The sequence below is a fragment of the Lynx rufus genome, unplaced genomic scaffold, assembly GCF_022079265.1.
Source record: "Lynx rufus isolate CCGP_SWC_20201006 ecotype Redwood Valley unplaced genomic scaffold, mLynRuf1.p SCAF_1, whole genome shotgun sequence".
Classification (NCBI taxonomy): domain Eukaryota; kingdom Metazoa; phylum Chordata; class Mammalia; order Carnivora; family Felidae; genus Lynx; species Lynx rufus.
The window spans coordinates 170,133,055-170,146,154 of record NW_025814823.1 but is presented as its reverse complement, the minus strand read 5'-3'; positions in this window follow the sequence as shown (position 1 = coordinate 170,146,154).

Genomic DNA, 13,100 nt, shown 5'->3' with positions numbered 1-13,100 from the left:
GAAGATAAAAAGGACACTTTATAAAAGCACAGGCACTTGGCTTCATATTTGGAATGTCCAGAAAAACAAACTTAAAAGATTTTACACCATTCAAAGATATTCAGGGAAAGCAGGCCTTTCAGAAAAGACTTATCTAACTTTTCACCCTGCTAGTGGTAGACATTTATTTATGAAACAATCTATTATACTGAATGATAGACACTGTACTAAGCATTAAGCTGATAGAAATATAGAAATTAAAATCAAAGTTTAAACCTCAAGAAGTTCATTATACAATTTGAAAGACAAATAAATACAAAATTGCAATCTAAAGATCACCAAATTTGTCAAAGATTCTGTAAAGTGATTTCCAATGACTGACTGTATAAATTATACCATATCCATAAAGATAGGACATACTGATCTCAAAGATTAATGGAAAAGCCTTGCTAATAAAAATAAATAAATACAACAAGTTTTTGGTATCATACAAGTCAAAAAATAGAGGATATCCTGAGAGAAGTACCAGATTCTAATCACATTTCTGGTACAACTTCAACATTTTAGCTAAGTCTTTCAATATTTCTGACTCTGTTTCTTCAGCCCTTAAAATGTTATAAAATATTTCTAAAGTTTATCATAGTACTAAAATAACATCAGTATTAAACATGGGATATCATAAAATGTCTCACATCTTAAACTTTTACTCCACATAATTAAATATTTTTGATGATCCAGTCATCATTACAATATCAACATATAAATGGAGGTAAATGCACACTGGGATTTTGGTTCATTTTATTTGTCACTGTATTAAGCATCTATATCAGTTAGGGACCCCACAAGAAACAGATAACATATCCTGGGATATTCCAAGGAAGGTCAAAATGCTATTGACAAAGCTATGAGTCAGTGTAGAAGAACCACAAAGGATAGTGGATTAACAAGGAGAGAGAGGGGTTAAGAGAACCGAAAAGAATAGAGTTGTGTAAAAGAGGCCACCTCTAGTCAAAGGACCCACACACTTGAAGCAATCATACAGAGACACCCAACAGCCAAAAAAATCTAGAATCCATAACCTTCTGAGGTGGAGACTAGGACAGAGAATAATGAAGAAGATCTGGAACGATGTCAGAAGATATCTAGAATGGTCCACATTTTTTCCCCTCTAGTATCTACTCTTATCATTTATCCAGATAAAAAATGTGTCAGCCATTATGGAAAACAGTATGGTGGTTCCTCAAAAAATTAAAAATTTAACTACCATATGATCAAGCGATCCCACCCCTGGGTATACATCCGATGTAAATGAAACCAGCATCTAAAAAAATACCTGCATACCCATGTTCACCGCAGCATTATTCACAGCAGCCAAGATATGGAAAAAGCCTAAATGCCCCTTCATGGATCAAAGAAATGTGACATATATATAGATATATAATGGAATACTATTCAAACTTAAGAGAAAAGGAAATTCTTCCATTTGCAACAACACGGATGAAACTAGAGGGGGTTATATTAAGTGAAATAAACCATAGAAAGACAAATACTGTAAGGCATCACTCATTCTAAAAATAAATAAAATAAAATAAAAGCCAATTTCATGGAAACAGAATAGAATGGTTGTTGCCAGAAGCTGGCGAAGAGAAAAATGGGGTGATACAAGTCAAAGGATATCAATGTTTAGTTTAAGAATAAGTTCTGAGGCTGTAATATACAGCATGGTGGCTCTGGTTAATACTTTAATACTTATATACTCAAAAGTTGCTGAGAGTAGTTTCTTTTTATTTTTTTTTTTTAATTTTTTTTCAACGTTTTTATTTATTTTTGGGACAGAGAGAGACAGAGCATGAACGGGGGAGGGGCAGAGAGAGAGGGAGACACAGAATCCGAAACAGGCTCCAGGCTCTGAGCCATCAGCCCAGAGCCTGACGCGGGGCTCGAACTCACGGACCGCGAGATCGTGACCTGGCTGAAGTCGGCCGCTTAACCGACTGCGCCACCCAGGCGCCCCAGTAGTTTCTTTTTAGAGAGAGCACACACGCACAACTGAACAGGGCATGGGGGTGAGAAGCAGAGACAGAGAGAGATATAATCCCAGAAGGGGGAGGCAGGGGAAGAGAGATTGAGAAAGAGAGAGAAGCAGGGTTTTCCTGAAACAGGGCACGAGCTCACCGATGTAGGACTCGAACTCATGAACCATGAGATCATAACCTGAGCCAAAGTCAAATGCCTAACGACTGAGCCACCCACTGAGAGATTTTAATCATTCTCACCACAGAAGGCAAAAAAAGAATAACTGTGTGAGATGATGGATGTATTAATTATCCTGATCTTGGTAATCATTCCACAATGCATAAAGAATCATCACATCAAAGACTTTAAATATATATAATAGTATTTGTCAAATCTTATTCTACAAAGTTAAATTCAAAAAATTTAAAGCCATGTGTCCCCAGTACAGATGTTACACAATGTCTCATTAATTAATGCATTAGAACAGGCTGGTGTCAGTTTAGTCAAGTCCCACTCAAACCTAGAATGTTAGTCACCAATTGTGTCCATGATATGAGGAAGAAGAGGAAAGGAAAAAAACAAAAACAAAAAACAAATAAAACAACAACAACAACAAACCATAACTGCTACAGTCGCTGCTTCTGTAGCTTGTCATGAAACCTGAGTTGATGATCTACAGCCATCCCATCTCACGTTTCCATCCTTTCCACTAGAAATTCAACTAGACAAAAACTTTACCTTGATGGTGTAGCCCTAGTTTCTATTTCTACAAAATGTAAGGCTTCAGGAATCTTGTCTTAATTGGATTGCTGCAGTTTTCCATTGACCAGGAACACTGAGTATAGATTTTTGAATGTATAAGAAATTCCCCCATTAAATCCCCTGGGTCCCCTGCTACTCTTTGCTCTCAATGAGGATCAGAAATCATGTTTCTTCCTGGTATTTGCAACAATCACCCCAGATAGAGCAATGACCTTTATGTCACAAGCAAACCAAAATGACCAGAAGTGCCCAGTACATCAGAACAACTACTGCTTGCTGGTGAAGTAATTCCTTTTCACTCTAAGCCCCCCAAAACCACCAAGGCCAAAATTACAGAGATAGGGAGCAAATGTTTCCCAAATGGGTTGTTAAGTTTAAGACTAAGACTCTCTCTCATCTTCACTCTTTGGTTCCAGGAGCCATGTATTCTGGCTAACAGAGAAACTAGTGTGTGAGTAACTAAGAGCAATGCTGTTTCTGGTATCTGAATCTTATCACACAGCATCTCAACTTCACAAGGTGTTTCCCAGCTATAAATGTAAGTTAATTTCCAGCAGACCATCCCATCATTCTATGGAGCCAAGTGTTTCTCAGCAATGAAGCACAGGCTGAGACCACGGGTGTATTCCTGCATTTCTGCACTTACTCTGCTATAAAATATGTACCCTTACTAGAGGTGATGTCATGTAGTAGACCATGGCAATGAAGAAAACATTTCTCAGATACATAGATGCTGGTTTGAGCTTTCCTGAAATATGAATCTACCCCTATAAAGAGACAACTATGCCCTCCCTATGTAAAAAGTGATCAAATATAACTAATATACTGCCAGGTTGCCTGCTGGTCCTCCCTTGAAAATGGTGCCTTATCAGGAGTTCAGTGTTGGTATATATTATTGATGGTTTGGGCAATCAAGACTGGCAGTAGTCACTTGAGGAGAAGACCACAAATTTGAACTCATGCATAATTTCCATCCCTGCCACTCCAGATACTTTGCAGGGGGACTCATTGAATTGGAAACAGATGACTGAGGGAAAAAAAACTGGCAATCAGGAGAAAGAAAATCTTGTTCATCTCTGCAGTGAATGTCCTGAGATGGGGATTACATGGAACAGGAGTATCTTCACATGCTGTACCCATTATGAGAGATCCATTCATACCTCTCTCTCAGATGTCCTTACCAATTTTTCAAGTTTGTTATTTCCAAACCCCTGATCAGTCCACCAGCCCGTTAGCTACTGCCCATGAATCACTGTAGGTCTATACTTTAGGTTGTCTCCCTTTCTACACAAAATAAACAACCAGATGGTCTTTAAAAACAACAACAACAACAACCAGATGCCCTAAAACAAGTTCCTCTCACATGGAGGATTTCTGTTAACCAGTGTCTTTCAGGCCATCCTGAGTGGGACTGTGGTGTAGCAGCCAAACTCTTCTTACTGCCACTAACATACTATACAGATAAGTGTACAGACTGGGATTATGCTTTTATCTCCTTAATCCCACAAGTCAGTAAACCAATACAGAAGTTTTTCCAATTACTAAGTATATGTTTTACAACTGGGAAAAATAAGCTGAGTATGGGTTCATGTTCCCTTTGGACACACCTTTTAGATACGCACTGTGCAGGACTCTCTATCACCTGAGCTCCATAAACTCCTATTATGACTTGTGAACTACCATGTCATTTTCGGTCTCTGAGGATCTTTTTTAATTTTTTTTTTCAATGTTTATTTATTTTTGGGACAGAGAGAGACAGAGCATGAACGGGGGAGGGGCAGAGAGAGAGGGAGACACAGAATTGGAAACAGGCTCCAGGCTCCGAGCCATCAGCCCAGAGCCCGACGCGGGGCTCGAACTCACGGACCGCGAGATCGTGACCTGGCTGAAGTCTGACGCTTAACCGACTGCGCCACCCAGGCGCCCCAGGTCTCTGAGGATCTTAAGTTCAGAGCCAGTAGCCAAAAAATGCTGAGGAGCTGAGCTCCATTCTGTCCTATGCATAGTGGCCCTGGAAAATGGCTCTAGGAATATCTGGAGAAGGCTTATGGGTTTGTTACACAGTTGTTCCTCAAAAAGACTTTACTTCACCTCCACTCAAGGGGCTCTGGGTCTATGCACTGACTTAGGAAATGGATAAATCCCACTTGAGGTAATTCAATATTGTTTTCTTCCCAGCCAGGCTTACAAAAAAAAACAAAAACATTTTATTAGACTGTCCATCTATATCATTTCTAAGGATAAACTGCCAGAAATTCCTGCAGGCAAAATCCTCTAATTACCATTTTAGACATGATATTATTAGAGCAACTGCATTACTACCTGTTCTCTGCAACTCCATATGACATTATTACCATTGAGATAAAAGAAAAAAAAAATTCCACTAAAATGTCCCTACATTGTATCTGACCAACAGAGTGCTGGCAATTGAGAGGTCTTCAAAGATGGCGGTGTGCTCCTTACCAATGACTTCCTAATGCTCCAGTGAAAAGAGTACCCTCCAAATTCTCCCAGAGTGTGTGAGTGAAAGTGGCTGAGTTGGTTATATATAATAAATCCATTTCAACATTCCCATTTCCTACAGCATCAGACTCCTACCACTTCAAAATGTAAACATGGGAGAGCTAGCATTTTAATCTTATTAACTGTAAGCCAACTTTGAGTACAGGTTTGGATCAACCATCCCAGCAAACCACTCACGTCTCTGTCAGGTGTGGGAGCCAAAATATTATATTCTGAATCACAAATGAATATACTCACTTCCATGAATTCAGCCTTCTCTGATTATATTTCATCAATGTTGCTCAAACACCCCAAGAATCCACTGGTAGCTTACTTTGCAAGTTCCTAATGATGGATAATGGCAAGGCCATTTTTTTCTTTTTTTAAGAAGCATATTTCTTTTTCAGTTAGTTTTTTTATTGAGATATAAAATACATTATTGTTGCATGAATGGTATAAAGAACTTTAATAAAACATTTACCTAGATTCAACAATCATTAATGTTTTGCCCAATTTATACTTTCATTTCTCTTTCTCTACATAAACACATCTTCACTCACTTTTTTTCTGAATCATTTGCCATTTGAGGATATTGCAGACATGCACTCTTACCCCAAAATACTTCAATATGTATTTTCCAAGAACAAGAATATCCTCTCATATAAGAACTATAAAATTACCAAAATTAGGAAATTTGATTTAGACACATCTTATATAATTATCTGTATTTGCAATTTGCCAATTGTCCAAATAATATCCTCTACAGCTATTTTCCCCAGATAATAAAATATATGTTTACTGTTTGAAAGTAAATCTTACTTTCCTTTTTTTATTATTGTGGCAAGAATGGTTATGAACTACCTTCTTAACATATTTTGAAGGGCACAATCCAGTATTGTTAACTATAGACACAATACCATACAGCAGATCTCTAGAACTGACTCATTATATATAAATGAAATTTTATAACCAATGGAATAGCTACTCCCCATTTCCTTCTCCTCTAAGCCCCTGGCAACCACCATTCCACTCTGTGTTTCTAGGAGTCTGAATATTTTAGATATCTCACAGTAGTGGAATTATGCAGTATCTGTCCTTTTCTGAGTAGTTTTAGTGTAATGTGCTCCAAATTCATCCATGTTGTCGTATATGGCAGGATTTCCTTCTTTTTTAATGTATTGTATGTATATACTGTATTTTCTTCATCCATTCATCTACCAATGAACATTTGGGTTGTTTCCAAATCTTGACTATTGTGAATAATTTTGCAAAGAACATGTAAGTGTAAATACTTCTTTGAGATCGTGGTTTCATATATACTCAGACATGAGATTGATGGGTATTTTCCTTTGTACTTTATAGTAAATTTCATAGCATAATTCTACTTTCAGTTTTTTGAGGGATCACAACACTTTTTTCCATAGTGGCTGCACCATTTTACATTCCCATACAAAGTGTTCAAGGGGTCCAATTCTTGTACATTCTTATCAATACTTGCTGTCTTTTGTTTTTTGATAATAATTATCTTAACATCCTAAGTGGTGGGTGATATTTCATTATGGTTTCATTTGCATTTCCCTGATGATTAACAATATGAGCATCTTTTCATGTACCCATTGGCCATTTGTATGTCTTCTCTGGAGAAAGGTCTATTCAAGTTCTTTGCCCTTTAAAATCAGATTATTTGTTTTTAAGCTATTGAGGTGTAGGAGTTTCTTTTATGTTTAAAATATTGACCCTTTATCAGATATATGGTTTGCAAATAATTTCTCCCATTTCCTAAGTTTCCTTTTCACTCTGTTGACTATTTCCCTTGCTGTGCAGAAGCATTTTAGTTGGACATAATCCCACTTGTCTGTTTTTGTTTTTATTTCATGTGTCTTTGGTGTTATATCCAAGAAATAATTGCCTAGACCAATGTCATAAAGGTTTCCCCTACATTTTATTCTAGGAATTCTACAGTTTTGGTTTTTATGTTTAAGTCTTTAATCAATTTTGAATTGATTTTTGTGTATGGTGTAAGGTAAGGTTCCAATTTAATTCTTTTGCATATTGATAGCCAGTTTTCCCAACACCATTTGTTGAAGAGACAATCTTTTCCCCATTTTGTATCCTTGGCACTTCTGTTGAAGATCATTAATTAGACTGTAACTGCATAGGTTTGTTTTTAGACTCTATTCTGTTCCATTGTCTGTATGTCTGCTTCTATGCCTCTACCTTTCTTCTTAAGACTGCTTTGGCTATCTGAGGTTTTTGTGATTCTATATGAATTTTAGGATTGTTTTTCTGTTTCTGTAAAAAAATTGCCATTGGGATTTTGGTAGGCATTACATCAAATCTGTGGATCATTTTGGGTAGTATGAACATTTTAACACTAATCTTCCGATTTGTGAACATTGGATATCTTTCCGTTTGTTTGTGTCTTTATTTTTCATTAACGTGCTATAGTTTTCAATGTATAAGTCTTTTACCTCCTTCGTTAAGTTTACTCCCAAGTATTTTATTCTTTTCGGTGCTACAATAAATGGAATGACTTTCTTAATTTCCTTTTTGAACTGTTCCTTCTTGGCGTATAAAAACACAAGTGATTTTTGTATGTTGATACTGTATCCTACAAATTTATCAATTCCTGTTTTTATTTTTGTGTAGTCTTTAGAGTTCTATATATAATATCATGTCATCTGCAAACAGGTAATTTTACTTCTTTCTGATTTGTATGCCTTTTGTTTCTTTTACTTAATTGTTCTGGCTAGGCCTTCCAGTACTGTGTTTACTAGAAGTGTTGAGAATGAGCATCCTTGCCTTCTTCCTGATCTTAGGAGAGAAATTTTTAATTTTTCACCATTGAGTGTGATGTTAATTGTGGGATTTTCAGAAATTGACTTTATTATGTTGAAGGTAATTACTTCTATTCCTGGTTTTTGTAATGAAAGGGTGTTGAATTTTATCAAATGCATTTTTTGTGTCCATTGAGATGATCATGTAAGGTTTATCCCTTATTCAATCTTTTTCCTTCATTCCATTAAGGTGGTATAATACATTAGTTGATCTGTGTGTGTTGAACCATACTTAATCCCAGGATTAAATCCTTCTTGGTTATAGTGTACGCTCCTTTTAATGTAGCATTTTGTCAAGGATTTCTCCATCTATGTTCAATGTGAATATTGGCATATAGTTTGTTTGCTTGTTTCATATTATCTTTGTCTGGTTTTGATATCAGGATAATGCTAAGAGTATTTTGGGCAATGATACACTAACAAATTGGATAACTTAAAAGAAATTAATCCTTGGGGTACCTGGGTGGTTCAGTTGGTTAAGTGTCTGACTCTGGATTTTGGCCCAGGTCATGATCTCACAATTTTATGAGTTCTAGCCCTGCATTGGACTCTGCACTGACAGCACAGAGCCTGTTTGGGGTTCTCTCTCCCTCTTTCTCTCTCTGCCCCTACCCTGTGCATTCACGCACATGCTCTCCTTCTCTTTCTTAAAATAAATAAGCTTAAAAAAATTAATTCTTAAAATCATACAACTTAACAAGACTTAATCATAAAGTAAAAGAAAACCTAAATAACAAATTAAGGAGACTGAATCAATAATAATAAAAAAAATCCCAATAAAGAATATCCGAGGATCAAATGACTTCACTGGTAAATGTTACAAACATTTAAAAAAGAATTAACACCAAGCTTTCTTAAACTTTTTCAAGACATTTAAGAAAAGAGAATGCTTCCAAACTCATTTTATAAAGCCATTTACTCTTGCAATATAAAAACTTTTTTTTAGAGCAGTCCTGGTCAATGTTGGGATCTAACTCTCTTCATGGACCCAAAGGAAATGTGCAGAGTGTGAATGCCCAAGAAGATAGATACCAACTTCTGAAGCAATTGAAATACTATCTCAAGGGCAGTCATCAAAAAACTTTAAGCAGAGGAGAGTCCATTCTCTCAGATGGCAAAAGAACAAGAACAAGCTCACTCTTTCACCATTAAGAGAGGTTCTGGGGGAAATCAGAAGTAAAAATTGCTCAGCCTTGTTCATGTCTAATCCCACTCAATTAGTCAGCGTCACCCTTCTTCTACCAATTCCTTTACTTACCATATGAGATTTGGTAGTGTTGTGTGTTTAATTAGCATGGCAGTTCATCCCTTACAGTCAGAACCTAGTTGCCACACACAGCAGCCTGAGTTTGACTTCACAAGGAAGGGACCAAGAGATACGATCTCACTCTCCTTCTTCTCTTCTCCTGTAAAAACTCCCCTTTGTCAAAACCCAACCAGAACCAGACGGAAAGAGAAGCCTCTTGAGACAGTCCATTCAAGTCAGTCTCTCAGACATGAGCGGGCTGGAGAAGAGTCAAAAATGGGTCTGGAATAGGAAACAACAGACATTTCATATAGTACCAAAAACTCAGCTCTAGCTAACCTACATCAGGTAAAGATTTTGAAAAATAACCTCAAGAAGGTTAGAGAACCAGAGTCAGAAATGAGCAGAAACCAAGACCAAAAATAGGAACTGTAATCAAATGAGGATGAATTCTGTCACTTTATTCTAGATTCAAATTCTAGAGTGGGTTTAGAGGTTTAGCATAGCTTGGCTAATCTGCCAAATTTAGTTAAGAAGGACAACATCCCTAATTCAGTACCATCAGTTTATACCCAATGCTTAAGAATATCCCAAAGGGAAAGCAGAATAAAAGTATGCTAGCCTGCCACAAAATAGCAATTATCTACTTTAACCATGGAGGGATCCTCTGCTGAACTACAAGGCAATCTCGACCTGCACACCCAGGAAATTCCGCTATTTGCAGTACAGTTCCTCAGACTACACACACACACACACACACACACATACACACACACACACAAAATTGATGGAATACTAAGCAATATTTCCAAAGTCTGGTCAAAGTAGGATTATTTTTATTTGGATGCCGTCCCCACACTGAGCATCCATGGCACTCTGGCTGAATCTTTCATGTGTTTATAACTTTCACTTTGACTATTTTAATATAAGAATGTGTTACATCATACCTATTCAAGCACACATGCTGGTGAGGCAGGATCCTGAGTTATTTGTTTTTATATTTCCCTTGCACCTAGTTTCATGCCGTAAGCACAAAGCTCAATAAATACTAATTGAACAAATGAATAAATGAGTGAAAATAGTAACCTCTTGAACCGTCCAATAAAGATTAAGTTTAATTTAATTTAGGATACATTTTACTATGTCTCCCCATTCTTCACCCATGGTATATGTGTTATTCTTTTCACGTAAAAAAGTAAGCTTTAGCAATAATCTATTCCAGAAAATTAGATGAAAGAAGGCTTCAGTGTGAACTCCTGTAGCAGATGTAGACTCTGATTCAAGTGGCCATTTCATTTCTCCTGTCTCTGGGGACCAAGGGAAAGTCCTTGGCATAAGCTTCCTTCTCTCAACAGAGCTCTCTGTAATATTTCCCAAAGGAGCAAAATGCTCTTTGAAGTTATTTTTCTGCTGCTGAAAAAATCACCTTATATGTGTCACATATCACAGTGCTTCAATGAAAAAAAACATTTGTTAGCTGATTTAAAAACAAGTTAGAATTAGCTACAGTTATGATTCAGTTGATGAACCACAGTAGCTTCTGGTTGTATTTTAAATGACCAGTCTTTAAAAATAGTCCCTTTTAATGGAAAATCAATTTTATCTTCATCCTTAATCACGTAACTGCTATAATATCTCAAAGGAATTTTTTAAAAATAAAATAGAAAAGAACATGCCTGGATGTACATAAAAAAAAAAAAAGCTCATTGAGTTGAAAACACATTGCATTGGTTACTTTCTACATACATACACTAGCTGTGCCATTTGATATCTTGCCATTTTGTGTAATTTGCCATGGTATGATATGTTTGTACATACAAATACTACCTGTGCCATTTGGTATCTAAAAGGAAGGCTTACCTAACTAAAATACTAAGATTCTAATATACATATAAGGGCAAAAGAGCTAAACAAATAATTTTAAAAGAGAAAATACAAAGCAACAGATTGAAAACCATTTGATTCACTAATAATGATAGAAAATAAAATGAAAATAGTAAGATAACATTTTGGTTATTAAGCAGAGAATTTTTTAAATAATAAAACAGAATTAACTGCTAACACTAGCAAAGATCCAATGAAACAAGAACCCTCAGATGCTTCCAGTTGGAGTACAGATTACAATTTGACATAGATATCAAAAGCCTCAAAATATTGTTATCTTCTGACCCATCTATGCTTGCTTTGGGGAATCTATCCTAAGAAATGATTCTAAATGCTTGCAATACAATTTTTAACCAGGTATTCACTTTGCCAAGCCTCTCCTTGATTTAAATTTTATAAAAGACCAAATCTGGGTAACATCTCCCTACTATGCTTCTCACCTCTTCACTGATTCCCATTCCTTTTTCTCAAGTCCCCCAAGTCTTCTATTTCTTATTCCTTTGCTGCCCCTCCATACCCATTTCCTAAGGCATAAGATAAAGACTAGGAAAGGTATTAGACTGAGGAGATGACAGACCTGGGAGCTTTTGTGAAATTATACCCAGTGCTCTATTCCCACAACAGCTACTCTGTCTACACATCTCATAGTCCTGCTGATACTGGGCCTTGCCAGACTTAAATTTGCTGTGTAGAAAGGAAAGAAATCACTGATGGAAAACAGGGGATATGAAAATCATTTCCAAGAAGCAGGGAATAAAGCAGGCCAGGGGGCAATCAGTTACACACACACATACAAAATTCCTCAACCTAATTTTACCCTGAGCATTAAAACCATGCCTACTGGCATCTTACCTAATTGCCTTATCCATTTGAGCAGACCATTATTTCCAAAATTACTTTCTTGATTGAGTATATGTGTGCTGTCTTTGGCATGCTTTGTCCCTACAAAGATTTAAGAAGATTGAAAAAGGAGAATGTAATCTGAGGTTGGCCTTTGGGTTTTAACAAAAAGGAAGAGGGCCAATGCTTTGAAGGAATTTAAGAAAAATTAAAATTTACTTCTACAGCCAGAAGCCTAAAATTCACTATGGAGGTATACTGGTAGACATGGTGTTGGTGACTGAGTTTGTTTGGCAAGTGTCTACACAAACCCACACCAAATATTTTCAGGGTATAAGCCAAGAGCACCAATAGAGCCCCCAGTTCATAGGACACCCACTCATCTTGTTCCTACTCATGATCACATGGTAAGGGACCTCACAAGCATACCTGAGATGTGCAACCCAGAAATCCAATCCACACATCTCTGAAACAATTGTCCCTTGTCCTCAGATAAGTCTGAGAAAAAGGCACACAAAACCACTGGAAGTGGATTTAGGGCCAGGTGATACCAGGTTGTGGGTACCTAGAATATGGTCTACCAGGGGAGAGTGGGTTTTAAGTTGTCCGCAACGCACTGCTCTCTTCATCCAGAGTGAAGCAATCAGAACAAAACTAGAGGGAGCTCCACTAAAGCACTGAGCCTAGGGCAAGAGTGACAATCGTCAAGGTCTAAGATGGTCTTTGGTCTGTCGTACATTCATTTATTCTCAGTACTGAAGAAAAAACTGAAATGCCCCTATCCTGTCATGATGACTTATAGCTATTCATTTCATCCCTTTCTCTCTGACAGTGATGACAATATATTGACAAGTTATTCAGTATAGATCAATTCCTAATTGTGGTTTGGTTCTTGACGGTTTTGTTAGGTTTTCTCACATATGAAAATAAGATATTATCATTCTACCTGTAAATATCAGGCCAAGCTAATAAAAGAAGGAATTGTTGCCCTTAGCTCATGTACCAGATGGTGGGGAAACGGTGGGGGCGGGAGA